The sequence below is a fragment of the Sciurus vulgaris genome, assembly GCF_902686455.1.
Source record: "Sciurus vulgaris genome assembly, chromosome: 4".
Classification (NCBI taxonomy): domain Eukaryota; kingdom Metazoa; phylum Chordata; class Mammalia; order Rodentia; family Sciuridae; genus Sciurus; species Sciurus vulgaris.
In genome coordinates, this window is record NC_136464.1 from 82,702,121 (window position 1) to 82,727,293 (window position 25,173).

Here is a 25,173-nt window from a genome sequence, read left to right on the forward strand (position 1 = left end):
ATACAATGTCAATGATGTTTTTAAGGCTGTACTAAAAACTCCATTCATAACACTGTTCCTAAAGAATGTATTTAAGGGCTGGGCTGTACCTCAGTGGCAGAGCACTTGCCTGGCATGTGTGAGGCTCTAGGTTCAATCCTTAGCACCACATAAAAAATAAACAAATAAAGGCATTCTGTCCATGCACAACTACCAAAAAATTTAAAAATTTAAAAAAAGAAAAACATATTTGAAATTCTACCCAGAATAAGCTCAGTTTAATTCATTTACTGTGTAGCTAGTAAAGACAATGGCTTCACTTTTATACACATTATTTTACATTTAATCCATATACAACACTCCAGGAAACTGGGAGTCAAGATACTATATGTGTCCAAGCTCATGGCGTGCTTCACAGCAATTCATGTCTGGACACAGTGGTACACACATCTGTAATCCCAGTGACTTGGGAGGCTAAGGCAGGAGGATTACAAATTTGAGGCTAGCTTCAGCAACTTAGTAAGAACCTGTCTTAAAATAAAATATAAAGGGCTGGGTGGTAAAGAATCCCTGGTGTAGCCCCACAGTACCAAGAAAGAAAAAAAGTCATCTATATATGATCCCAAAGCTGAGAATACTGTGTCTAACACTCAGAGTAGCCTGGTAGAGTGGGCTTACAGATGATTCGACTGACAGTGAATGTTTCAGAATCTGTAAATGACTAAAGAGAAAAAAGGGTTCCTGAGCAGTTATGGTCACTAGCTAGACTTTTACCTTCTATTTCCTAAAAGAAGTTACTTCTCTACGGCTTAATAAAGAAAATATTTCTCTAAGTAAGCTTTAACTATTCTGACCTGTATTTAAAAGGTATAAGGTCATCTGAAAATCAAGAATTTATCAACAGTACATTCATAAAAACATTCTTTTGCCTTAAAAAAAAGTACCACCTATATTAAAATCCCTGTCTAAAGTATTTTTATGAGAAAGTTAAAATTAGAAAAAAAAATGACCCTTGTTTTCAGTAGATTATCAGGTCTGCTAATATAAATACAAGGGATGTATTTAGCAGCATTAACTATGTTTCACACTTTAAAAAATCAGTTATGTAGTATTTAATGCATAAAAGAGAATATATATTTGTTACAAAACATAATATTAAAATCAATACCCATGAACCCACTGCCATAATCAAGAAGCAGGCCATTACAAATAAAAATCTGGTAACTCTCAAGGTTCTTCCCTGCCTAAGGTGGACAACCATTTCTTTCCATGCATTTTGGACAAAAAATTTGAAAGACCCTGGTGTAAGAGGTGGTTTTAATAATAAATTACCCTGTGCCTTCTGAAATCAAAGTAGAAGTAATCAGAAGTAATGAGATAGAAAATAGCTGAACTCAGTAATGAAGGAAAGAGAACAGCTAAACTGTACATTGTCTTTACACAGAAGCTACTGATCAGATAGTCCTCTATAAGCTATCAAGGTTCACTCCCTGGTTCCAAAGCCAGAACTAGTCACAGGGAACATTCAAGAAAATTATTACACCACCCCCTTCTGCAAAAAAAAAAAAAAAAAAAAAAAAAGAGAGGGGGAGAAGGAGAGGGAAAAGGAAGGAAAGGAGGGAGGGAGAGAGGAAAAGAAAGGTAGATCTCTGGGACACATGCCAGGTCATTAGACAAGTGACCAGAAATTTTAAGAGGAAAACTCCAAAGTATCCAGACAAAGGTAAGGTTTTATCACGAAGCCAAGACAAACTGGCTCTCCTATGACTGAGTTTTAAACACATTAGACACCTAAAAAGACAAAGGAAAGGAACGCCCTAATTAACAACAAAGAACTCTATTTCTTACATCATGGAAAAGAGAACCAATAACTTGAGGGGGGAAAAAAATGAAACAATGAGTTGACGAAGGGTTTAATTTTGTTGTAACAGTGTGTTAAGCAATTTACGTGACGGAAAACAAAAATTAACATGTCATCAGTGAAATTAAACAACTCATGATATATGTCAGAGAAAGGACATACACAAGAAGCTAGTGAATGAATCAGTACAAATTGTTTCACTGAAAACTACAAATTGAGAACAGGGCAATTGAACATATAGTACAAATTAAATGCTCCAGTAAATATGCTAAGGAAGTTGGAGAAAGGGAAGCTAAGTTGAGCTAACAGAAAGCATGACGTAAAGAATATGGCAGGCAGGCAAAAGACGAAGTGGCACCTGCACAAAGGTAGTTCATGGCTCATTGGTGAGCTCTCCTTGGGCCCCCAACACCTCCTGCCTTGTTCCATAGCTAGTTAGATGCACAGCACCCCAACACACTCAAATTCCTCAAGGCTGGGTTCAGGGCTTGAAGTACCCCAAACCTTCGGAAGTCCAAACCTTGACACAAGATTTATCCAATAAATAGTTGAAGAAGAAACAAAGGGTCACCTTAGTTAAACCTAAATACCTTATTTACATGCCTTTAACTGAAATGGTGACGCAAGACTACAGTATGATAGCTGACAGAGAATACTCTCTCTCAAGATAAGGAGGAAGGAAGCTCTTCATAGTGGAAGTGTGTGAGGTGGGGGGAACCTGCAAGAGGAAAGGCAGTGCCTGAGGGGAGAAAAGGGAGTGTTTCCTTTTCGGCTAAACTATGTTGCAGGAACAAACTGCTCCAACAATTGCAGACTCAACTCCTCTTCACTCTGGCCCCAAAGCAGGAGGAGTGCCCTAACTGGGACATGCAACCATGAGGCAGAGATGGCAGAACCAGGCCATGTCTATTAAAGTTTCTGCTCAGAAATGGCACATATTATTGTCACTCACATTTTATCAGCCAAACTAAATCTTATGGCCAAGCCAGCCATGGAGAGTCAGCCTTCGGTAGGTTGGTAATGTATATTCTTTTCACGGGAGAAAGGGAGGGGAGGAAGAAGAGCAAACAGCTCACAATGGCAGAAGCTACCACAAAGGGAATGGAAAATGATTGGAACACAGCTTTCTTCCCTCCTGCCTTGATGAAGATGTCCTGTTCTAAAAAGCAGTCCCTCCATTTCTGAAATTCTTGCTGTCTTCTTAATCTTTCAAATATCATCTCAATGTATCCTCATAGCCCTCCAAGTGAAGTCCCAGGACTTGCCTGAGGCCCTAGCAGGGTCTGAACTAGAACTCCAAAGCCACCACTACCACCTGCCTTTGGCAAGTCCAGCTTTGAGGCTCCATGTCACCTACAAAATGAAGATACTCCTAGACTTCCTAGGGTTGTTGAGACACCATATAAGGAAGCATTATGATTAAATTATAACACTTCCCCCAACCCACATCTTTCTTAGTGCTTTTGACTCAAAAATTAAGTTTAATGAAAAATGAATTGCCTCCAGAGAGAAACAAAATAAAACAAAACCTGGGCAGCTTAAACCTTGGCTTGACTGAAATCTTAGGGAATAAAATGCCAATAACCAAAATGTCCAGTGTTGAAAAGAGACTGGATCAGAGATCCCAATGTTTCATCAAGTTTTTAATTTTATGATTTGTTAAAGTTCCTTCAGTGTAGAAAATGTATTTATTAATAATCTTCCCTTCACTTTTAAAAACTTCCAGTCATAGTTTTTTCTACACACACATACTTTTCCCATGACTTCTAATCCTTGCTAATGCTGTGACTGGTTAGTTTCTAAAGACTCTCAAGTTTTAAAGGCCTAGTCTTTCTTGAAACATTTGGAATGAAGAACAATTAAGAATTATTTCTTCCCAAAATAAAGAAAATTAAGGACAAATTAAGATATTAAGTCATGCATTAAACTATGACAGAGAATCCAGTGAGATGCAGTGGCACATGCTCATAATTTCAGCAACTCAGGAGGCTGAGACAGGAGGATCCCAAGTTCAAGTCCAGTCTCTGTAATTTAGTGAGACCCTAAGCAACTTAATGAGAACCTGTCTCAAAATAAAAAATAAAAAGGGCTAGGCTAAAGCACTCCTGGGAGGGAGGGAAGGAGGGAAGGAGGGATGGAGGGAAAGAGGGAAGGAGGGAAGGGGGGCAGGGAGGAAGGAAGGAAGGAAAAAAAGAGAATCCAAAATGACTTTCAGTGAGTATGAATAAAGGGTTGTGCATCAAATCTTTCCTCTACCTTCCATCTCCAGTCCTAATTAGGATTATTCCCCTTATCTCTTTCCATTTACTAAATCACAATTCCAGCCTTTCCCCCAGAAAGGGATCTTACTTTACAACTTCTGCCTTTCTGATTAACTGTTTCTTCTAGGGAGAAGCACTGGTCCAACTGTATTCAAGGACCCCGTCCAGACAGTAGGGTGAGTGTGCTACAATGTGAACAAAGATGTTCATCATGGTGTACTCTACACAAATGAAAATTGACAGTAACCAAAATGTCCAGTGTTGAGGAATACACCACAGACTCATGGGATGTTATATAACAATTAAAATGAGGTAAGTGTATATTTATTGATGCCATTATCTCAATACACTATCAATAGAAGCAAATTTCAAAACAATAGTTATAACTTGACTCACAATGGGCAACAAAAGACTGTGTTTCTAACGCAGGCATAGAAAGTATGGCTGAATACAAAAACACAATGTTATAATGGTTACCTCTTGGTAATGATAAATTAATATTTTTTATTCAATAATTTCCACATTTTTTAAAGTTCTTTCTAATTAGCAATGTTAGCTTTTATAATTTAATAAAAAGATATTAGTTGTCAAATATCCGATCCCAATGTCTTCTGCTTCTGAAACCTTCCCTGATCTGGCCCATTCACTTGTCATTCATTAATAACATCTACCACATTCAGTCTGAGATTGTACTTCTTTTTAGGCTTGATTACTGATTCCTGATGAAATAAGACTGTTCTATTTGTACTGAAATTCATCCTCAAAACCCATGACTCCCAAGTCTCCAATAAACTAGATTACAGGACTCAAGATACTGCAAGTCTGTCAAAAGGTACACATCTGAAGAGTTCACATCCAACAATCTCTAACTGAAAATTCAATTATGTAGGGAACATTCCTCAAGTTTATCTGACAGCAGTCACTGACACCATGGTCTAAGTAAGCCAAACAGTCTGAACAGAGAAACTGAGGTAATGGTAAAGACTCGCCATGGAATGAAGGTCTTTGCAGTTGCTGAGGCTGAGTTTGAACTGAGGGGAGGCCTCATTCTGTCAAGCATCCCAGCAAGCTGTGATGTGAGCTCGCCCACACTGCCTTGCCTCATGCTGTGTGCAGGAGCTTGCCATTCCCCTAGTCCTTAGTCTCAGACCTGTTGCTGGGCAGAATTGCTTAGGCATACTTGGTTTGTTTACACTACCTGGACCCTCGACGTATAGTTCCACCTATAGGTTGACTGTGCTATACTTTAACAAGCGTGTTAACCTGATTGGATAATGTGCCTATATATGTCCTGTGCAACCCTTAAATAAAATTAGATCTGTGCCTTCAGAGCTCCATCTCCGACGTCTGAGTAAGCGCGCTGGGTAAGGGTTGGTAAGGTAGGCATCGTTAATCTTCACCCTCAGCAAGCCCGTCTCTGAACATCTACACAATTATATCTGAGATGTTCAGAAACAACATAAAGTCTATGTTGGGGTGAGAGATGACAATATAAATCACAATGTTTTATCTGTGGTAAAATTTTTCTACTAATTCCTATTCCCATATTTGCTTTCCAAGTTACCAAAGGCAGCCATAGCCAATTTGATTAAGCCACAGGGCAGTTATTTCCTAATTCAGGCCAGTCTCTCAGATTTTAACTATGAGCTTCCGCATGAAATGGACAAGAATTAATCTTGCAATAATCCAATAATCTCCTGGCTTAATGGGAACTATAAATAACCTTTTAAGAGGGAACAAGGGAAATGAATATTTTAAGATTATGTAAGTTTGATTCAGGGAATTGACACAATGAATGTTTTGAAATAGCCAACGCATTTTTTTTAAGGTTTAATAAAGCAAGTGTTTTGAGAACAAGGTGGATAAGATTTAAAATAAAAACAACCACCACATTCTTAGCTGTTACTTAGCAATTTCAGGCTTCAATTACTTCCTTCTAAAGGGTAAGTTAGAAAAACTGAAGAAGAAAATGCTTCTTGATGAAACACTGGGATCTCTGATCCAGTTTCCTTTCTTTCCTTCATTTTACTCCCTAAGATTTCAGTCAAGCCAAGGTGTAAGCTGCCCAGGTTTTGTTTTGTTTTGTTTCTCTCTGGAGGTAATTCACTTTTCATTAAACTTAATTTTTGAGTCAAAAGCACAGCTTCATGCAGGGGCTGGTCTAGAGGAACCCTGGTCACTACTTGAAGGAATTCAGATTTGAGAGACTATGGGGAAGGGAGAGAAGACATCTCAACAGGTAGTGGGCCTATTTTCAGGTATTATCACTCAGCAACCAGAATGGGCATGGGATGTCAAGGGTCAGCAACAAAGTCAGAAACTTTACTCATACTCTTTACAAAGGAGGCTGAAACTTCTAAATTGGTCTTGGTCTTTATCTTCAATCCCAGAGGCTGTGTGAGCATAACTTAGGTTATACCAAGCACTGATTCAAAACCAAACCTTGCTTTTATCCACCAAACCAAACTCTTTCCGCCAGGGCTGAAACAGATAACTGGAGAACTGCGGCTTCACAATGTCTTCACAACAGGAAACTATACTGCAACATGCCAGAGGTAGCAATCACGAGTCCACTAGAGCCTAGTGTGAATTTCTCAAGATTATTGGCAAGTTTGCTTTAAAACACAGCCACAGTTAAATTATTTATACTTAAATTTTTTCAAAAAATTATACTAAAAACAAAGGTAATACATTTCCCCAGACCTTATTATTCATTTTTTTTTTTTTTACTATTACCATGCCATTGATGCTATTTGCAACTGCCATACCTGGTTGGTAGAAAACTATACAATGGTGTACTACTGCATATCACTTCCCAGCCCTGCTTTCAGTGACTTTTATTGGTAATGTGAAATCAGCTTCACTGGGTAGTTTACACCAGAAACCTCCAAGCACAGCAAACCATCCTGGAAGGGCCATCTTCCTCACATTTTTTAACCTGTACACACTACCTACAATGTTAATCAGCACTACTTCACAATAGCTATAGAACTTGAGCTGGCCAATCTTTTCAGTCAAAACAAAGGTTTGTGGGATTGTAAATCATGAAAAATATAAGAACAGAAAGTAACTCCATTTATGCTAGCCCTGTAATGTACCATTCATGACACAGTGTACTATCAACAGTCCTTCATGCCATGAGAGGGATATAGATGAGTCAACTGAGGTTTTGAAAGGATGGGTCACCACTAAAAGGCACAAGAGCAAGTCAGACTTGGAGATGTCTGAGTCAAAAATGTATGGTCTTTCCCCTAAGCTACCACAAGCATTACCATTATCATTATCATTACCATTATAATGAAACCAAAATCAACCATATGTAACTGTCAAAAAATTAACAAACATTAATGGGGATAGGGAGAAGATACAAAGAATCCAATTTTATTCATATTCGTCAAGTCTGTTTATATTTACTTCTAAAATGAATCCACAAAAGCTATCTGAGTGAAAAATGGGTCCCATGGAACCAATGGAATCAAGAACATTTGCATTTCAGATGGGACATTCAAAGTTTCAAATGTTGAACTAGTGCAAGAAATTCTCATTTAATTCTTCAAATACTTTAGTTGTATTCACTAAACCTCTGTACCCAATTAAAAATGATATACAGTACCCAGAAAGAATTTTACAAAAATAAAATGTCTCAAATGTTAGCATTAATTTTCTGAAGTGTTCGACAATGACTATTGAAAACATTTTCTCCCTTACACTTTTAAGTTATTTGATTGTGCTGTCCTTTCAACAGTACGTCTTAAAACAAATTCACCTGTTAAAAGAATTCCAAAGCACTAACTAAAATTTACTCACAGATTATTTGTAAAAATTCTTGTCATCTTGGTTTCCTGTAGGCTACCAGCTTCTCCTGCTGTTCCAGTACATTTCCGTCACCTGTCACAAGAAGAAAGAATCTGATTGGTTATATGTCTCATAAAGGTCATTCCTCAGTTTCTACTACATTAGTTTTTTCTTCTGTTACACCCAAAATACACAGAAAAATAATCGTCTCTTCCCTTTTTTTCTAATTGAAAAAAATAATAATAATAAGAAAGAATAACAACAGAAAATCACTCTAAGAGAAAAAACAATTAAAGAGCACAATTTCCACTGTAGGGCTTGGGGTGGAGATATTTTAGGATACCCTCCACTGAATTTTTAGGAAGAGATTTACAGTCCATTTCCTAGGAAGGAGAAGCACCTTCTCTTTCTCTCTCTGCCCCACCCACTTTTAAGTTCTCAAAAGTGAGTGACTAATTGCCTGGGCTGAGGGCTTAGCTGCTGCTCTGAGACAGGGACCTCCTTCCAGCTCTCTATAGCATGTGTGGAGCAAAGTACCTTCCTTTTTCCAAGAGGAAATCATTCAGAACAATGTACTTACTTTGATTTTTTAATGTTGTAAAATTTTAGGGTCAACAAACTGGGAATGGGACTTTCTGCTTTCCTTCCTTCAAAAAAGGGCTCCAAATAAAAACACCTTCCTTGTACCCAGAACCATTGCTCATTTTATGTGAAGAACACACAGCTCCAAGTAGACAATACTGATAAAATCAGAACCTAAGTTAATTATCATTCCTCAAGCCTCAATGTTGACTCAGAGAGAAGAGACAAGTAATAATTGTAACATGGCTCCATCTATATACAGGGGTACCACAGTGTCACATCAGGTACCCAAAGAAAAGGCAGAAACCTCAAGTTAAGCCACACACCTGTAATCCTAGCGGCTCAGGAGGCTGAAGCAGGAAGATTGTGAGTTCAAAGCCAGTAATCAGCAAAAGGGAGGTGCTAAGCAACTCTGTGAGACCCTGTCTCTAAATAAAATACAAAATAGGGTTGGAGATGTGGCTTAGTGGTCGAGTGCCCCTGAGTTCAATGCCCAGTTTAAAAAAAAAAAAAAAAAAAAAAAAACCTCAAGTTACCTAAACCACAAGGGGTAAAGGGACAGGAAGTGGATTAAGAAGGGAGGAAATGGAACAAACATCACATAAATCCAGAGCACTTCCCTAGTAACAAAGAAAGAACTTGCCAACATCAATGAAAATACCAGGGAAGGACCAAAGAATCAAAGATTTGTAGATTATATCCGACACTAAGCGGGGTGTGCTCCTTGGGTAACTATGGCTTTATAAGCTGGGTACTTTACATGGAAGCCTTTTAAAAGCATGAGAAATGCATTCAGGTTTAATACAGGTTGAAATAAATCAGTATGAACCACATCTGTGCTATTTCAAGCATGATCTTTGCAGAAAAATTTATTCCATCTAAAGTTCAGTTTCCAGGTCTTTAAAATAAGGACAATGATACCTACCTTGAAGAATGGTTATATAATTTAGAGATAATGTATGTAACAGTGCCCATCATACAATATGTTCTCAAAAGAAAACTGCAATTATCATGCTTACTAGTTTGATTATGGTAGAGACTATTAAATGTGACAGAAAATGGTATGCAGTCCATTAAGGTCATAGATTCCATACATGAATTCTTTGAAGAGAAGTTCAAATTACAGGTTTTTAAAAAAATTTTTTAGTTGTAGATGGGCACAATTTTATTTTATTTATTTATTTTTATGTGGGGCTGAGGATGGAACCCAGTGCCTCACACATGTGAGGCAAGTGCTTTACCACTGAGCTTCAACTACAGTCCTCAAATTATAGTTTTGACAACAACTAAAATTTTTCTAAGTCAATTGAGAAGGAGTGTTAAGTAAAAATGCCCACCATAGCTGGCAGCCTTTACTAATGTTAGCAAATAGAAAGTTCTAGTCATTCATTTGTTGGCAATCCTCATATGAGGGGGCTGGTTTGTAACTCACTGGTGGAGCACTTGCCTAGCAGGCTCCAGCCCTGGGTTCAACCCCCAGCATTGCAAAACAAAGTAAAACAAAACAATAGCCAAGCTTTGGCCTCTCATATGAGGACTGAGTTTCTTTCTTTCTTTTTTTTTTTTTTTTTTCTTTTCTTCAATGTCAAATTCTCCAAAGGAAAGAATGAGTCATCTCCATCAGTGCTAATCCTTCTGGTGCACACTGTAATACTGTGCACTCCAATAGGCATCTGTGCAAGATAAAAGCCATACTGGAAGGGCAAGCAGCCTATCATAAAGGCTATCTTCACACCACATTACAGCTGCATTGGTGACAGTATGGTTCTGTCAGCTTTGCTTAAAAAAAAAAAAAAAATCTACCAGGTGAGGTCATAGAAACTTTAAACAGAAGTGTTGGAACTTTACATCTAAACAAGGTTCTCCTGGACCCCTTCCAAGTCATCCTCCTTGGGACTCACTATAATTGTGCTGACTATTCAGAATCAGTTGAATACTCATTTTTACCCTCAAAATCAGTGCACACAGTATTCACAAGAAAATCTGTCTCCTTGAGTGCAGTTATTTCTGATGTTTGAAAAAGACTACTTTATTTGCTACCATGGAAAATACTTTAACAGATTAGTTCAAAGAATCAAAATCATCACCAAATGATAATCTGTTACAACTGTGGTTGATTATTCAAAAGAATTAATGACTTCAACAAACAACTTCAGTGACCTACCCATTCACAGCAGAAGACACTGTGCTAAGCACTGGGGCTGGGATGATTATGAATAAGTTCATTTGAAAGAATACAGAGCAATGGCCGTAGTGATGGTAGAGAAGCAATCAACTTAGATGATGTTGTTAGAAAGAACAATGTGGCCATATAATTCCTGTCTGTGATTTTTTAAGTCCCGGTGCTTCCTAATCATTCTTTATATATAACTGCATGAGATCCAGCATGTGAAAGCAAACTAGTTTTGGAATCTGGTGCTTGCCTACAGAGCAAGTGATGGTGGTGGCATTCACCTGTAATCCCAGCAACTCAGGAGGCTGAGGCAGGAGGATACATTTGGAGCCAGCCTCAGCAACTTAGCGAGACTCTGTCTCAAAATAAAAATAAAATGGACTGGGGATATAGATTAGTGTCCCTGGGCTCAGTCTCCAGTACCACATACACAAACACACACACACACACACACACACAGAGTAAGTGATCAGAAACACAAAAGCTGAGATCTCACTTGTGGCCTTTTCCTAGAAGCCACATTATGACTTAGAAACACCTGCTCAGAGAACTTGTCACATACGCAAAGGTATTGCCCCCAAGAGCACAAGAGTTTCTTCCTCAGGCAGTTTCCAGCTATCTTTTCATTGCATTTCTATAACAGGGAAGAGCAGAAAAAATTACTCAAGGTTGCTGAATTCTCTATAAAACAGAAGAAAGGATTAAAACATAAGAGACAAAAAACATGTTCCTTGGGGCTGGGGACCCCAGCACCACACCAAAAGGAAGGAAGGAGAAAGGAAAGAAAGAAAGATAGATAGATGCTTCTGGTTAAGTAGGAGAATGCACAAACAGGAAAGAATAAAGAGAACTCACAGTCTTGGCCAGTGTCAGCTATGGCAGACTCTGAAGTGGCCCCTTGATCTCAGTATCTTATCCAGGCCTTGGGTAATCCCCTCTCATAACATGCTTTTAACCAATAGAATAATGCAGAAATGACAGCACACATGTAGTTATATTACATAAAATTACAATGTCTATAATAATACTATAACTCTGCTGCAACCATCTCTCCCTTGATGGCTTTGAAAAGCACACTGCCATGTTACCAGCTGCCTCATGACAACCACATGTGGGCAACCTCCAACTGACAGCAAGAAATTGAAATGTTCAGTCCAGAACCCATAAGAAACTGATACCTGCCAACTACACAAGCATGGAAGCTAATTCTTCCTCAGCCAAGCTTCAAAAAACAGAATGGTGACCACAGCTGACACCTTGACTACAGTCTTGCCTAGGCCCCAGCTGTCCGGCCCAAGCTCCTGACCCAGAGAAATGGTGGGGTAACCTGTGAACTGATCATGCTTCCAAGTGTGTGCCATATCGATTGTTTGGTAGCTACAAATAACTAGTGCAGAGGGAGGTGCATGCCCCGTAATGCCATCACATGTTCTTCTGACAGAGGATGGGGAAGGATTGAGCAGGACCAGGCATCATGCCCTAGGAGAGACCCCACCTTGGCATTGGTATGCATCCCCCTGTCCCGTGGTCTCCAGATGCCTTACACAGGCTCCCTAGACTGAGTCTTGCCATTGGGAGGTTATCATCCATAATATTTACCAACAAAGTAACAATCTTCTAAATCGTAATCAGGCTCTGGCCAGCTTCACATGTAGAAGAGCAGGAGAATTCTGAACATTATATGAGCCTTACCCATCATAAAATAATTTCAACAAGAATATGTAACATAAGATACGTGAGACTTAGACATTACTTAAAACACATGTTTGAAGGGACACATTAGTCAGGCACTGGGGTACACACCTGTAATCCCAGCAACTCGGGAAGCTGATATAAGAGATCACAAGTTTGAGGCCAACCCAGGCCACTTAATGAAACCTTGTCTTAAAATTAAAAGAGCTGGGGATGTGGCTCAGTGGGAGAGTACCTAGTACCACACACACACACACACACACACACACACACACACACACACACACAAGTTGGAGATTTTATCTATTAGTCATTCTGAGACTTAATAAAAATTAAAGCACACTAAATTTAATCTGAATTTTCCCAATATGGGCTCTTCAGAAACCAAACATATATATTCTTAAATCTTCTGAACAAGAACCTATAGCTTCTACAAATCAACTTAACACCAATTCATGGTCACTGTGTATACAGCTAAGACTAACTCACTGACCCAGATACTTCCTCAACAGGCCATGTTGCCATCTTCCCATCTTTCCCAGACACTGCTGGAGAAAATCCTCCATTCATCCTTTGAAGACTGGAAAACTTCATCCATCCTCTAGTCCCAGCCTCTCAGTTGACAGATGATGACACACAGACCCAGACTTCAAGTGGCCCATCCAGAGCCCGTCACTAGCAGCACATCGTAAGCCTTCTGTTTCCCAGGCCTCTCAACACTGAACTCTATTAGACTTGAGTTTTAACACTAGAAATAATGATATCAGCAGTATCAAATATTCTGTGGAACTAAAATAGGAACTGACTTTTTATGACACTACAAAGCTCCTACTTCTAAAATCTAAGCTTGGTGGCAAGAGGAAAAATAACTAACACTGCATAAAACATTCATATTAAATGTTCAATCCATTTTCAAAAGCAATGCACAGTACTTTCTAAGTAAGCTGAGATGTTCCTAAAATAGGCTGCCTTTTCTTATGAATGATTTGCTGCTTTTTTTTTTTAATTTAAATGAATGTTAAGCAGGGAAGAAGAGGGCTGGCACAGAAACTTGTGCAAGTACGTCTCTCCCACTGCTTTATATCTATTTCTAAACCCATCAATCCATTCAACAGACATTTTGGGATATCTATGATCCCAAAGTGATGTGGTAGGTGCTGTACAGAGGGAACCCATCTGGATATGAACAAACTATCCTTTCTAGTTTTTTCAGGGAAAGTAACCACAGCTAAATAAGCAACCAATGCAGACAGAACTATCCCCAGTATGTATTTTGGTTTGCAGGCCAACCTCGAAGACATCAACAAGATTCTAGAGACATATGAATTACCTAAACTGAACGAGGAAGACATACACAACTTAAATAAATTCAATTTCAAGCAATGAAATAGAAGAGGTCATCAAAAGCCTACCAACAAAGAAAAGTCCGGGACCAGATGGGTTCTCAGCCGAGTTCTACAAAACCTTTAAAAAAGAGCTCATTCCAATACTTCTCAAAGTATTTCATAAAATAGAAGAGGAGGGAACCCTCCCAAACTCATTCTATGAAGCCAATATCACACTGATACCTAAACCAGACAGAGATACATTGAGGAAAGAAAATTTCCGACCAATATCCTTAATGAACATCGACGTAAAAATTCTCAACAAAATTTTAGCAAATCGCATACAAAAATATATTAAAAAGATAGTGCATCACGATCAAGTGGGTTTTATCCCAGGGATGCAAGGTTGGATCAACATCCGGAAATCAATAAATGTCATTCACCATATCAACAGACTAAAAGTTAAGAATCACATGATTATTTCAATAGATGCAGAAAAAGCATTCGATAAAATACAGCATCCCTTCATGCTCAAAACACTAGAAAAAATTGGGGTAGTGGGATCATTCCTTAACCTTGTGAAGGCCATCTGTGCTAAGCCCATGGCCAATATCATTCTAAATGGTGAAAAACTGAAAGCATTCCCCCTAAAAATGGAACAAGGCAGGGATGCCCTCTTTCACCACTTCTATTCAACATTGTTCTTGAGACTCTAGCCAGAGCAATTAGACAAACCAAAGAAATTAAAGGGATACGAATTGGAAAAGAGGAACTCAAACTATCCCTGTTCGCTGATGACATGATTATATATTTAGAGGAACCTGGAAATTCCACCAGAAAACTCTTAGAACTCATAAGTGAATTCAGTAAAGTAGCAGGTTACAAGATCAATGCCCATAAATCCAACGCATTTTTATACATAAGTGATGAATCTTCAGAAAGAGAAATTAGGAAAACTACCCCATTCACAATAGCCTCAAAAAAAATAAAATACTTGGGAATCAGTTTCACAAAAGAGGTGAAAGACCTCTACAATGAGAACTATACAACACTAAAGAAAGAAATTAAAGAACACCTTAGAAGATGGAAAGATCTTCCATGTTCTTGGATAGGAAGAATTAATATTGTCAAAATGGCCATACTACCTAAAGTGCTATACAAATTCAATGCGATTCCAATTAAAATCCCAATGACATACCTTACAGAAATAGAGCAAGCAATCATGAAATTCATCTGGAAGAATAAGAAACCCAGAATAGCTAAAGCAATCCTCAGCAGGAAGAGTGAAACAGGGGGTATCGCAATACCAGATCTTCAACTCTACTACAAAGCAATAGTAACAAAAACGGCATGGTATTGGTACCAAAATAGAAAGGTAGATCAATGGTACAGAATAGAGGACACGGACACAAACCCAAATAAATACAATTTTCTCATACTAGACAAAGGGGCCAAAAATATGCAATGGAGAAAAGATAGCCTCTTCAACAAATGGTGCTGGGAAAACTGGAAAACCATATGCAACAGAATGAAATTAAACCCTTATCTCTCACCCTGCACAAAACTCAACTCACAATGGATCAAGGAACTCGGAATCAGACCAGAGACCCTGCATCTTATAGAAGAAAAAGTAGGCCCAAACCTTCAACTTGTTGGCTTAGGAGCAGACTTCCTTAACAGGACTCCCATAGCCCAAGAAATAAAAGCAAGAATCAACAACTGGGATAGATTCAAATTAAAAAGCTTTCTCTCAGCAAAGGAAACACTCAGTAATGTGAAGAGAGAGCCTACAGAGTGGGAGAATATCTTTGCCAATCATACTTCAGATAGAGCGCTAATATCCCGAATCTATAAAGAACTCAAAAAACTCTACACCAAGAATACAAATAATCCAATCAACAAATGGGCTAAGGAAATGAACAGACACTTCACAGAAGATGATGTACAAGCAATCAACAGATATATGAAAAAATGTTCAACATCTCTAGTAATAAGAGAAATGCAAATCAAAACTACCCTAAGATTTCATCTCACCCCAATTAGAATGGCAATTATCAAGAACATAAGCAACAATAGGTGTTGGTGAGGATGTGGGGAAAAAGGTACACTCACACATTGCTGGTGGGGTTGCAAATTAGTGCAGCCACTCTGGAAAGCAGTATGGAGATTCCTCAGAAAGCTTGGAATGCAACTACCATTTGACCCAGCTATCCCACTCCTTGGCCTATACCCAAAGGACTTAAAATCAGCATACTATAGAGATATAGCCACATCAATGTTCATAGCTGCTCAATTCACTATAGCCAGAGTGTGGAACCAACCCAGATGCCCTTCAGTTGATGAATGGATAAAGAAACTGTGGCATATATATACAATGGAATATTACTCCGCCATGAGGAATGACAAAATTATGGCATTCGCAGGCAAATGGATGAAATTGGAGGGTATCATGCTAAGTGAGATAAGCCAATCTCAAAAAACTAAAGGACGAATGATCTCGCTGATAAGCGGATGAGGATATACGGGGGTGGGGGGTAGGAGGGGTTAGTGTTAGGGTTAGGGTTAGGTTTAGGGTTAGGGATAAGGAGGGTGGTAAGAATGAGGAAGAAAGGAATGTATAGAGGGAAAAGAGGGGTGGGAGGGGAGGGGGGAAGGGAAAAAAATAACAAAATGAATCAAACAACATTGCCCTATGTAAATTTATGATTTTTAATTAAAATTAAAAATTTAAAAAAAAAAAGAATTGTTAGAGGTAATTGAGAGTCTGAGAATTCTAGGAAGTGAGTAGCAGGAAGAAGACATTCGAGGAAGGTAATCAGTGTTGTCAGTTTAGGATGGAGAAAGGAGTAGAGTAGAAAGAACAGCAATTGCTAGTCATCTAGGCATGGTGGAGGCTGCGAGAGTTATGACCTAAACCAGACCTTACTGTGAAAGTGGAATGGAAGAACTAAGTTTGGTGTTTGTGTGGGGAAGAAATTAAATACAGATAGTGCCACATCTTTAAGCTAAGAATAACCCTTAGAAATAGTCTGGTTGGACCTTCCTCTCAGAAGACCTTCTACAATGTGGTATTGGGAAAACTATAAGTTTAAGAGCCCAGGAATGAGCTGGAGGGTATTATGGACTAAATGTCTGTGTCCTCCAAATTAGTGGTTGTAATCCTAACCTCTGAGGTGACAGTATTAAGAGAAGGGATCTTTGGGAAGTGAGTATGTCATGTTGGTGGTGCATTTTTGAATCAGATTAGTGCCCTTATAGAAAAGCAGCTCTAGAGAGCACCCTTGTCCCTTCTACCATGTGAGGACATTGCAAGAATGTGACATCTCCAAAGCAGAGATCAGACACCCTAGCTTCTTGTTCCTTGATCTTGGACTTCCCGGCCTTCAGAATCATGAAAAATAAATTCATATTGTTTTTAATCTAAAAAAAAAAAAAAAAGGATGCAGGCCAGAACTCTTTTCTCCTAGAAACTTCTATATTTAAAATAAATAGCAACTTATTTTTCTGTGTAATATTTCCAATAAGGTAGCATCCATAGTTATCCTATCCAAACAAAGGGATTAAAACACCCCCAGATCATGTTGTGAACTCTCCCAGCAGCCTAAAAGCAAATTTTTAAAAAAATGGCCTTCCACTCAACAGTCTCTTTCCTTTCCTCAGTACCATGAATAAACAAATATGTTTGAAACAAACAAAACAATCAATAAGGGCTTATTTTCTCTCATGTAGATAGCAGTTTTCTCTCAACATGAACTTGGACCTCTACAAGTACTGTATTACCATCTCTTAGACATTATTTAACCCTTTCGTGTATTAAATGCTTCTGAATGCTTTGATATATTACTATGTAATATTAATATTACTAAAGGTAAAAATAGCACAAACTTCTTAGTTCATGCTACATTTACTTCTAAATGCTTCACATGTGTGAATTCACTTAACCTTGATAACAGCACTATGAGGTACCTTACTATAACTATGCTGAGAAAGTTGCACAAATTATTCAGAAAATAACATCACATGAAATGCATGCAATGCATCCATTCAGCAAAGTATTAGTGGGAAACCTCCATCCCCCCAGCTTCCTATTTTCATTGTGAGGACTTTCCAAGAGTCTACTGTCTTGTCTTCTTCTCTTCCTCTCCCTGAGGAAACAGGGGAGTAAACTATGTGCACACTGAGTTTAAAAGGGTTAGCCTGCCCACTGAAGGAATGCACTGCGGGCTGCTCCCTCCCATCCAATGAGGGGGAAATTGGCCTTACCCAAGTATGAAACACCTGAAAACCCACTGAGCCAGTCCTCCAATCAGCTTTATTTCTAAATCTCTGTCATTGGTCTACCCATTGATCCCAAAATTAGGTGAAAAACAAGGGTATGTAACTTCCACCCTTCCAAACTATAACATAATTACAATTAAGTTTTTTATTGTAACTCTAGAAATAGAGTTATTAGAGTTAATACCTAACTGGGAGGCAAAAATCTTTGTGGAAAAAGATTAAAATATTTTTAAAATAGTTTAAATATGTTTTTATATTTATATATATATTATATATATATATAATTTTTTTAAACAAAAAAAGGAAACCAAACCTCAAAGGGATATGAGAGCATAACTAACCCAGACCTGCAAGGTGCTGCACAGGGGATCAGGAATGAGCCTACTCCTATAATTAGCATGTGGCATCTAAAAGACAAGAGATTCCTCTACTTTCTTCATCACGTGTTACCTGAAAACACTGTCTCCTTTCCAAAGAAATAAAATGGACACAGGCAATCTTTTCTATTATACCCAATGTAAAGTAGTGGGTAAATCCTTTACATGCATTCTCATTATTTTCACAAAACAGGTAAGTACATTTTATCTTAAGTAGAGAAAGTCTATTTTTGTTTGTTTTGATAAAGGATCTCCCTAAGTTGCCCAGGCTGGCCTCGAACTGGCAATCCTTCTGCTTTAGCCTCCCAAGTAGCTGGGATTTCTCCCAAGTAGCTGCTTTAACCTTCCAAGCACATGGCACAGTACCTAACCTGCAGAGTCTGTACATTTACCCACTACATGATGTTTCTTTCTACCATAGAAACTGTAGTAAGAAAAATATTACATATAAACTCAGTCATTTAGGAATCAAAATGTCTGTAATTTGTAGATTTAGCACTTAATCTGTCCCATCAACCTCAAAATGCATTGTTTCTAGCTTAAAAATACATTTTAAAAGGTTTTCATTCAATAACATTGATTTTTTTGCTATAAAGATACTTTAAATCAGACAATTTGAGATTCAGGATTTCCTATACTAACTGTATGTAATAAAAATAGTCTGCTTATTATTTTTTTTAATTTTTTTTCTGCTTATTATTATCTTAGAATTTTCAAAATAAAAAACAAGCCATATTTTTTCAAAATAAATTTAGAAATAAAATTTACCTTTTCACGAAAACATAGATGAAAGAAGTCTAGCACTCCTAGCTGCACAGAAAAGAATAAATGAAGAAAAAAAAAAGAGAAGAAATGAATATATATTAATGCTTAGATGCTTTAATTCTTGCAACAACCCTGAAGCAGAGAGGCATCCCCATTTTTTGAAGAAGAACTTGAAATTCAGAAAAGCAAAACGACATGCCTAATATACATACTTTCCAATGTCAGGGTTCTACATTAAACCCAATTCTTCTATTGGAACCTGAGTTTGCTCTTTTTCTCTTCTAGGCCCCAATGAACCAAGAAATAATGGGAAAACCCTCTGAAAGTGAGCAAGGATCAAAATTTAACTGGAGAAGAGTCAAAACAAAGACTGACAGAGATGCAATGGGATATTACTGGTCCCATCTACTTATTAGCACAACCTGTAACAAGAAAGGAGAGAAGAAAGGAAAAAAATCAGACCAACAAGATGATAACTAGCAGGCTGGCTATGGAGAATAAGAGGAAACAGCAATGAAAGAAAGAAAAGAGAAGAAGCACCAAACAGAACAGAGAAATCATGTGGGGCATTTGGTTATGGATTATGCCTAGACCAAAGGTCAGCAAATGTTTTCTGTAAAGGACCAGAGAGCAAATATTTTAAGCTTTGCCAGGCATACAGTATCTTTGCAAATGCTCAACTCTGCATCATCAAGTGAAAATTGCCAAAAATACTACTCAAGTGAATGGACACAGCAGTTCTGCAATAAAATGGTATTGACAAAAACAGGTTTTGGGCCAGATAATGGCCTTGTAGGCTGTAGTTTTCTGACCCCTGGCCTACACAGGAAACACATGATATACTAAAAAGGTAAAGAGAAAGATGAGACCACCTAAGTAAGAAGGCCTAGGCACAGCACAGCCATTCAGCAGGCAAGTACTCCAGGGATGTGCTGCCACAGTCATCTAGACTGTGAGGGGCTCAGCACTCAGTGATTAGGAGAGTGAAGTGATAGATATGTTCAGTACTATTATTCAAAGTTATCTCGAAGTAAAGTCAATCTGTAAAATATTTTGTTCACCATGACTCATAGAACCACTAAACCCTGTCTTAGCACATATTTTACAAGGATGATTATGGGGGGAAATTACTAATATTTCAAAAGGAATGAACAAAAGAAAACTGTCATGAACAGAGACAATTCAATGGATCCTGATTTCTGTTTCTGACAGATCCTCTGTCCTGAAGACACTCCTTGACTTTTCCTGTCCTTGTTATTTGTTTGTTTGTTTGTTTTATTTACTTTTTTGTAACCCGATTATTTATTTAGTACCAAACAGCCTGGATAAGGTCCATCCTCCTATTATACATTTCTATGACAATTAACTTCTTTATTACTCTCGGTATCCATGTTATTCTTGTTCAATGTCTGCTTCCCTACTAGCCGACAGACTTCCAGAACACTACCCTGTCCAACAGGAACAAACCAGTAGGGAATGAAAGAATAAACGAAAAGTTTTGGTGTTTTCAAATGACACTGCTTAGTGACCATATAGGTGGTAAAAATTGGCAAAAGAATGACCTTGCACAAAATTTTACCTACACCATGATGGGCAAGGAGCTAAAGTCAATGGAAGAAACTATGTCCATTTGCCAGTAAGCAGCAAACTACTCCTGGACTTGGACAGTAGGATCAGGCCACCCATACTCAAGGGGGTCCAAAGAGAATTTATGAGGACTTGTCTCCCATGAAATAACACCTTTTTGAAAAATATGCGGTTCTAGTTAATGATGAAACTTTTATTTTCCTAGATTCAAAGATATTTAGCTAGATAGATTTAAAACAAGATCTGCACAATTTCTTTTCTTTTTTTTAAAGTTATTTTGACTCACTGTACACAAATGGGGTACAACTGTTGTTTCTCTGGTCGCTCCATTTGTGTAATCATATACATGTACATAGGGTAATGATGTTTGTCTCATTCTGTTATTTTTCCCCACCCTCTCTCCACCACTCTTTTTCCTCTATACAATCCATCCTTCCTCCACTCTTGACTCCCTGCCACTCCCCTTATGTATCATCATTCGCTTATCAGAGAGATCATTCAGCCTTTGGTTTTTTGAGATTGGCTTATCTCACTTAGCATGATATTTTCCAATTTCATCAATTTGCCTGCAAATGCCATAATTTTATTCTTCTTTATGGCTGAGTAATATTCCATTGTATATATACCACAGTTTCTTTATCCATTCATCAATTGAAGGACATCTAGGTTGGTTCCACACTCTGGCTATAGTGAATTGAGCAGCTATGAACATTGATGTGGCTATATCTCTATAGTATGCTGATTTTAAGTCCTTTGGGTATAGGCCAAGGAGTGGGATAGCTGGGTCAAATGGTGGTTCCATTCCAAGCTTTCTGAGGAATCTCCATACTGCTTTCCAGATTGGCTGCACTAATTTGCAACCCCACCAGCAATGTATGAGTGTACCTTTGTCTATACATCTTCACCAACACCTATTTTGCTAGTATTCTTGATAATCGCCATTCTAATTGGGGTGAGATGGAATCTTAGTGTAGTTTTGATTTGCATTTCTCTTATTACTAGAGATGTTGAACATTTTTCCATATGTGTATTGATAGCTTGTAGATCTTCTTCTGTGAAGTGTCTGTTCATTTCCTTAGCCCATTTGTTGACCGGATTATTTGTATTCTTGGTGTAGAATTTTTTGAGTTCTTTATAGATTCTGGAGATTAGTGCTCTATGTCAAGTGTGTATGGCAAAGATTTTCTCCCACTCTGTAGGCTCTCTGTTCACAGTGCTGATAGTTTCCTTTGCTGAGAAAAAGCTTTTTAGTTTGAATCTACCCCAATTATTGATTCTTGCTTTTATTTCTTACGCTTTGGGAGTCATGTGAAGGAAGTCTGGTCCTAAGCCCATGATGAAGATTTGGACCTACTTTTTCTTCTATTAGTACACAATTTCTTATTGCTTAAAAAAAAAAAACAAAAAAAAACCTTTTTTTCTAACCCTAATCAAATTCCAAAATTATACAGTGCTTAAATATACATAGCATATATAAATGCACATTCACATACATAAACTACTTGAACAAGTGGGTAAAATCAGTTCATAACATATACTATGAACTAGTTTTGTAAATTAAAACAGAAAATGACTAAAAAAGATACATTCTCCCCACTGGTGGATGTCCTGGAAGGAAGATGAAGGTTACAGTAATTTAACTTCCTTCCTTTCTATTTATCAATATTTTCTTCATTTTATATAATAAATACATTTTTGTAAAAAGTTTTTTTAAGTTATTTTAAACAAAAAGCAATACTTCAAAGGTGTTTCAAAGAAACATTATGTAGAAAGAATACAAAATAAGGCAATGCTGTTACTATTTAACATAGCTTTGCTAACCACTGAAAAAAATGTTTCTGCCTCCCTAAATGTTCACCCATTGCTACCAACGTCATAATGATATACCTTGCCACGGTGAGCATCAGCAGACAAAAGCAAAACAGTACCAACGCTGAGAGTGCTGATCTCAGTTTCTAACTGCACTCTTCCTTTTCTTGGAGCGTGATATATTTTAAGTTGGCCTAATTTCTCTCTGGTCCTGGCTGGACTCTGAGAACAGCACTAACATATCTGGCCAATTTTAGTGACCAAAATACATCAGGGACTAGTAAACAACTTCACAAGTGAGGTATTCTTTCTAATTAAAAGCTATTTTTGCCCATCAGAAATTGGTAACCAGACACTCAAAGTATTACTTGAACTTCAATTCATTTGGTTATCACGTATCAGTCTGTGCCTAAATTAGAGGAACACTAATTTCCTATCTTGGGCCATGCTATGCTCTAATCTTACATTTCTTTTCATAAATACTAATTATTTTATAAACACTGTCCTCTGCTTAAATAATGCTTCACTAGCCAACAGTAACAGTTTTATCTGGTATACAAACTTGAAGGTAATTTGAAACTCCAGATAGAAATGAAGTTCAACGCATCTTTAAAAAAAGACTGAAATAAACCATATATAATGGATTCTTTAAGCAATCTGGCTTTGTGATTGCAGAATTCCCTCTACCAAATAACAATTATAAACTGGGGCCAAATGTAAAAATCAACTTTTTGAAGGCAATGGAGAACAACCAGAAGTGGATGTCTACAGTCTATCAAGAAAAGGAACCACACTAGACAATTTACATTCATATAGCTCTCAAATGAGGAGTCAAGTAAGTCTGTGCCACAGCATGTGGAACTCAAGTAGAAAAACCACAATCTTTTTGGCCTGTGGAATCAGAATATGAGTCTTCAGGGTAGTTGGAAATTGAGAGAGAAAATCCCAAAAAGGAGGAAATCATGGAGGATGAATGTTGTAACCGCCAAAGAAACTACAAAGACAATAATACAAAGAGGTACAGCTAAAAAACTGAGAGAAATTGAAATGTAACACAAAAAAAAAAAAAAAATTCAATTAAACATAAAAATAAGGGAGAAAAGGAGATAAAAAATAAAAAATAAAAGTCTAGAAGATGGGACTGAGAATCATTTAAAAATAATAAAACCAAGGCTAAACATATTAGTAGTTATAATAAATGTAAATAGACTAAACATTCTGGATAAAATCCTGAGGTTGTCAAATACATTTTAAAACCAGTATCAATATCAAACTATATGCAACCTATAGATGCACTTTAAACACAAAGACACAGACTGACAAACAGGTAGAAAGGATATACCAGCATCACATAAATAAAACCCAGACAAAGGTAATGAGAAAAACTATAGACTTACATTACTCATATAAGACTATATGTAAAAATGCTCAATGATATAGAATATCAACAGGACAAATGAACAGAACAATGGAGAACAGTGGCCACAAATATCACACGCAAATATCACACACATATATCACCAACTGTTATTTCAACAAAGGTGCCAAAATAATTCAGTGGTGTAGGATAATTTTTTCAATGAATTTTATAGGAACGAATAGATAACCATATAAGAAGAAAAATGAATCCAAACTCCTGCCTCACACCATGAACAAAAATCACTTTGAAAGAAGCCCTAGAACTAATCATGATAGTTAAAAGTATAAAATATTTAGAGGAAGATGTAGGAAAGTGTTTGTGACCATGAAATAGACAATGCACTACAGAGAAAAGAAAAACTGATGAATTACTTCATCAAAATGAAAACTTCTGTTTTTTGAAAGACACAGAAAAGAAAATGAAAAGATAACCATCAACTGCAAAATATTCACCAATTCTGCAAAGGCCTTGTATATGTATATGTTAAGAACTATTGTAAATCAATAACAAAGTCACACAACCCAAAAGCAAAATATCTGACTTGATACTCCATACAGGATGACCAACACATGAATGCCCAGTAAGTACCTGAAGACATTTTCAACATCATTAGTCAAAGAAATCACAGAATACAAGATACCCACTAGAATGCAAATATTAAAAACAATGACAAAAGCAAGAGTGAGAAAAACTTGGATTATATTGGAGCCCCTCACCAACTGCTAATGAGCATGTTCAATTTTATAAGCCCTTTTTGGGAAAGGTTTGATGATTTATGAGGAAATTAAATATATAATTCTTTACTGATTTACTCCAAAGTATATATACAAAAGAAATGAAAATGTTTTCACAATGAGATTTATATAACAATGTTTACAGTAATAATGTAATAATGTTTACATTCATAATAGCAAAAAACTATAGCCTACCCAAATGTCCATCAACAGGGGAATAAATAAATTCATACAGTGAAATACTACTCAGCAACATAAAGGAACAATCTATTTGTACAAGCAACAGCAAGTATGAATCTCAAAAACATTAGATGGAGCAGAAGCAGCCAGACATTAAGAGAACACTCAGTAGAATGCTACATATTTGATGTGCTCCAAGAGGTAACATCTGTCAATAAAATCACATTAATTAGCATTTGTCTGTGAGGGACAACTGGCTGAAAATGAGCACATGAAAACTTTCTGGGGTCATAGAAATGTTCTATCTTGAGAAAGATGCCTTCCAATTGGTACAATGTATACTGTGTAAATGAAA

At 37.3% G+C, this 25,173-nt stretch overlaps 1 protein-coding gene across 7 annotated transcripts in view; it reads right to left on the reverse strand.

The window, feature by feature from the left end:
- Positions 1 to 25,173, reverse strand: part of SGMS1 (sphingomyelin synthase 1) — a 328,806-nt gene that overhangs the window by 99,476 nt on the left and 204,157 nt on the right. For all 7 annotated transcript variants that reach the window (XM_079138312.1, XM_079138313.1, XM_079138315.1 and 4 more), the window contains one exon: positions 7,909 to 7,989. The gene's annotated coding sequence lies outside the window, so the exon portion shown is untranslated. The remainder of the gene's footprint in view (positions 1 to 7,908; positions 7,990 to 25,173) is intronic.